The sequence below is a fragment of the Vespa crabro genome, chromosome 14 (assembly GCF_910589235.1).
Source record: "Vespa crabro chromosome 14, iyVesCrab1.2, whole genome shotgun sequence".
Classification (NCBI taxonomy): domain Eukaryota; kingdom Metazoa; phylum Arthropoda; class Insecta; order Hymenoptera; family Vespidae; genus Vespa; species Vespa crabro.
The window spans coordinates 1,699,143-1,704,142 of record NC_060968.1 but is presented as its reverse complement, the minus strand read 5'-3'; the positions used below and the strand labels follow the sequence as shown (position 1 = coordinate 1,704,142).

At 28.4% G+C, this 5,000-nt stretch overlaps 1 protein-coding gene across 1 annotated transcript in view; it reads left to right on the top strand.

The window, feature by feature from the left end:
- LOC124429204 (beta-1-syntrophin) overlaps positions 1-5,000 on the top strand; it is a 534,717-nt gene that overhangs the window by 321,311 nt on the left and 208,406 nt on the right. The window lies entirely within an intron of this gene.

Here is a 5,000-nt window from a genome sequence, read left to right as displayed (position 1 = left end):
TATTTTTTTTTTTGTATTATCGAGAAATTCTATAAAAAAAGACGTGTGTGATTTTTTTGTCAATAAAATAAATAAGTAAATAAATAAATAAATGAATAAATAAATGAATAAATAAATGAATAAATAAATGAATAAATAAATGAATAAATGAAAAACAAGATGGCGTAGTATTAGAAAATATAAAACAAATATATAAAAACAAAATGATACGTAGTATTAACTAAAACAAGAATATTGAAAGAATTCTTATTTTTTAAAAATAATTGATTATAGGTATTTAAAATTTGTAACAAATTCAATTGAAAAAAGAAATTTATATTATGCACGCCGCGTACTAACTCGTACCTTATAACATTTTCTAAACATTATATTTTCTAATTTGCGAAGTACCTTAGAACGCAATATAGTAATCAAGTTTAATAACTCAATAGAATGAAAATTCTATTAGAAACTATTATATAAGAGCGTATGAAACGCTTTTCGAGAGATAGTTATTATTAAAATCGTTAGTGCGGTGGAGAAAGAATGTGAAGAAGCAGAAAAAAAAAGAAAAAAAAAAGAAACGAACAAAAAAAGAACAACGAAAAAGAACGACGAAAACGGAAAAAAAAGAAAATAATATTCGTTAAATACCTATGGAAAAGTGTTAGATTTCTTTTTGTTCGCCGGCGTTTTTTGACAAGGGGTAGTTTTTTCGAAAACGAAAAAAACAATCATGATTGGTGAACGTTTGTTTTCTCTCTATCTCTGTCTCTTTTTTTCATTCTCTCTCTCTCTCCCCCCTCTCTCTCTCTTTCTTTCTCTCTTTATCTCTCTCTGTCTCTATCCATGTATATGTCCTGTCTTTTTTCATTGCAATTACGTTTGTCCATGAGGTACATACACCGGTGTTTTTTCGAATATTATAAAAGAGGCTCTGCGTATGGCATCATAGGTATGTATGTACATATGTATATACACATTTATATATGTATGTATGGGTATGTTGTATGTACACTCGATTTCATGGACGAAACGTTACTTTGCCCATGTCACTGTTTTGCGATCGTGCTGCTAAATGCGGTACAATGGCTTTCGTTGTTTGCGCACGAACGCCGCTTGTCTGTCTGTCTCTCTCTTTCTCTCTCTCTCTCTCTCTCTTTCTGTCTCTCACTCTCACTCTCACCCTATTTCTCTCCCCCCCCCTCTCTCTCTCTCTCTCTTCGCTTTGTGTTAGTTTGGTGAAAAAAAAGAAAGAAAAAAAAATGCGGTCAAAGTGAATCGGGCTTTGATTACACAGGACGAAAGCACAGAAAGGATCGGCTGTCTCGTCGTGGGCTGTGATCTGCCTAGTCGTTTATGTGATGTTAAAGAGAAAGAAAGAGAGAAAGAGAGAGAGAGAGAGAGAGAGAGAGAGAGGAGAGTGCAATGATTTTTCTTTTCTTTTGTTCACTTTTTCAAACTGGCCCAATTAAATTTTTCACGTTATTACAGGGTAACTGTTAGCTTTTATATCCTACACAATTTTCAGTTAACTGTAATAGTCATTCCTTTTTCAATTGAATATATCAAATAGTTGGATTTCAACTTTACTATTATATGAATTATTATTATTATTATTATTATTTTTATTATTATTAATAATAGTAGTAGTAGTAATAGTAGTAATAGTAAATATATTTTTACGAATTAATGAATATATTAATGTTCTTTTCTTCCTCTTTTTTTTTTACTTTTTTCTTTATTAAAGGAAGAAACATTATGAAAAAAATGTAATAATATTATATATATATATATATATATATATAGTAAAAAACATAACATAAAAATTAGACATAATAATTAAAAAAAACTCATTTCATTGACATTCATTTAATTCATCTTAATTATCGAAAATAAAGAAAGATTATTTTTATTATTATCATAATTATTATTAATATTATTATTAGTAGTAGTAGTTCAAGTAGTGTTGCAGTTGTGTAGTAGAAGTAATAGTAATAGTAGTAGTAGTTGTAAGAGTACTAGTAGTAGTTGTAGTTATAAGAGTACTAGTAGTAGTAGCAGTAGTAAGAGTAGTAGAGTATACACTTTTACGAATTTAGGAACATTTTAAGTTTATCTCAATGCTTTTTTTTTTTCTTTTTTATTTCCTATTCTATTTTTTTTTTTTTAATAAAAGAAAAATCGTAATAAAAAAAAAGTATATATATATATATGTATATACGTATATAGACATAAAGATTAGACATAAATATATCAAATTCCAAACTTATTTACGTTCGTTTAATTTATCTTAATTATTGAATCGAAAACAAAGAGCGATAGAAAGATAGAGAGAAGAGAGAGAGAGAGAGAGGAAAAGATAGAGATAGTGATAGATAGATAGAGATAGAGAGAGAATGGTCTTTCATTGTGAGGCCAAAAGTAGACATGGGCTTACTAATCTCTTATGGCTTTAACGGGAAATAACTGCTCGTTACGTCAGAATTCCCGTCAATCCGATTTCGAATGTTCAAATCGTACAAAGCCAAGGCGGATTTAAACCATACACACGGACTCGTTTGCTTTCCTGCGGTCTGTGCTTTGTTTCTGTGTATTCTGTTCTCTTTCTCTCTCTCCCTCTCTCTCTCTCTCTTTCTCTCTCCCTCTCTCTCTCTCTCCCTCTCTCTCTCTCTTTCTTTCTCTCTTTCTCTCTCTTGTATGCTCGCTTTACCTCACGTTTCCATTACAGTAACTACTTCTCTGCTCGTAATACGTGACATTTCCATTATAGAAACGTTCGTAATTTTGTCCGAACGGAAGAAGATCGAAAAACATATTGTAAAATTTTTATTTATTTTATTATTATCATTATTACTGTTATTATTCGGTTCTCTTTTATTTAATTTTTTATTTTTTTTTTTTTTTTTATTTAATTTCTTTTCTTTTTTATTGTAACTCTCTTCCGGATCAATTTTTGTTAACTTTAGCAAGAAAAGCGTCCTTTTTGTCTCCTTCTCTTTCTCTTTCTCTCTCTCTCTCTTTCTCTCTCTCTTTCTCTTTCTCTTTTTCTTTCTTTCTCACTCTTTCTAAAAGATGTCGCATCATCACGAGAACAGTTTTATCGTTTCGTTAGAAAAATATTGCTTTCGTAAGCCCGTAAAAGAGTGTTCGTGTCGAAGATCGAAGTCGTTTTCAAAGTTGTCGTAGAAAATCGAACGTTGAGTAAGCGTTTCTTTGAAATTAAAATCAAACGGGCTTCAGATCCGTTCAATTGAACCTTTTAAATGTACATTACCTTAGTTTTACGTACTATTTGACGATAAATAAAAACAATTGTTTTACAGTCTAAATATTATTTCGACAATAACGATAATAACGATAATAATAATAATAATAATAATAATAATAATAATCATAATAATAATAATAATAATAATAATACTTATTATTATTATATACAAATAACAAACATCAAATGACAATTGTCATGAATTTTCTAAAATGAGAAAACTCTGAATGTTTCTCTTTAATATATATTTTTATATTATATCATTTATTATAGTTATTAATTTTCTTTTTTTTTTTAATATATGAATCTTTCTTCAGAGTTACGTCTATTTACATTTTATTATCTCAGGGAAATAAAAGAGAGAGAGAGAGAGAGAGAGAGAGAGTGAGAGAGAGAGAGAAAGATGTAAAATGGTAGGGATCGAAAAATTTACTCGTTTCGTAGCAACGCCATGTTGGATCCTCCGTAAAATGGCTGTACTTTTCCAACGACCGTATCGTAGTCGTGAAAAACACTTTACGAAGGTATATTACCACCGAGGATATTTACGGATTAACAGTATGGTCGTTTTAACGATACTTGGCCTGTGTTATAAAACGAGCTCTTTTCTGCAGCATCCGAAAAGACCACTATAAACGTTCCGATTGAAGAGAGAAAGATCGACAACTATATCTAAGCATTGATACTCTCGTATCGATTTTTTTTTCACGAAACTTTCACGGTGAGATTGAAGAGATATAGATAGATAGATAGAAATAGATAGATAGATAGATAGAAAGAGATAGAGAGAGAGAGAGAGAGAGAGAGAGAGAGAGAGAAACGTTTAGTATATTTTTAAAAATTTATTCGAAACTTCCTTTTTTCCTTTTTTTCCCCATTCATTTTCTGGTTTCTACAAATTCGTTATACTATTAAAATTTTGTAATAACATCTATTTTTAAGTGTAATCGTCAAAGAAGATGAAGATCTTTTTTATGCTTGCTCTAATTACTCTTTAACGTTTCGCTCGGTAAGAAAATTTTTTTTTTTCTTTTTTCTTTTATGATCACTCAGCAATTCCGGCATATTTTTGAATTAATCTTTGTCGTATTTATAAGTAACACGCCAGAGAGAAAAAAAAATACATTTATTCTTTTAGTCTTATTAAATTGTTTCATTACTTTATATTTTGTGAAGAAAGAAGAAAATAAAAGAGAAAAAGAAAATTCCAAAAATTGGATTACCCATAATTTATAAAGTTAAACAAATTTGTCAAATAATTATTAATCATTTTATTCATAAATCATAATAAATTACATAATAATAATAATAATAATAATAATAATAATAATAATAATAATAATATAAAAACTCTAATACATAATAGTTAATTTAGCGAATATAATTGTGAGTAAAAAAAAATTGTACAAGGCATGATTCTATCTAAAAAAATATAAAAAAATATAAAGAAAAATAAAAAAGGAAGAAAAAAGAATTTTTTAATCTCCTTTCCACAAATACTTTAATAATTTCATAGATACTTTCTCGCCTTATAATCAAATAATATTCTTATTGTTAGCTACCGGGGGTTTAATGAAAAATGAATAAATTAGAAGTAAGTAGGTATAATACGTAAAATAATTTGAAATAATTGTTAAAGGGAATTTAGAAATAAGGTGTTCGTGTTTTTAATAGCTATTAGCTTTCTTCAACATACGTTAATTAATAATAAGGTAGTTACCAACGACGAGTAAATTTAATGAAGAAACGA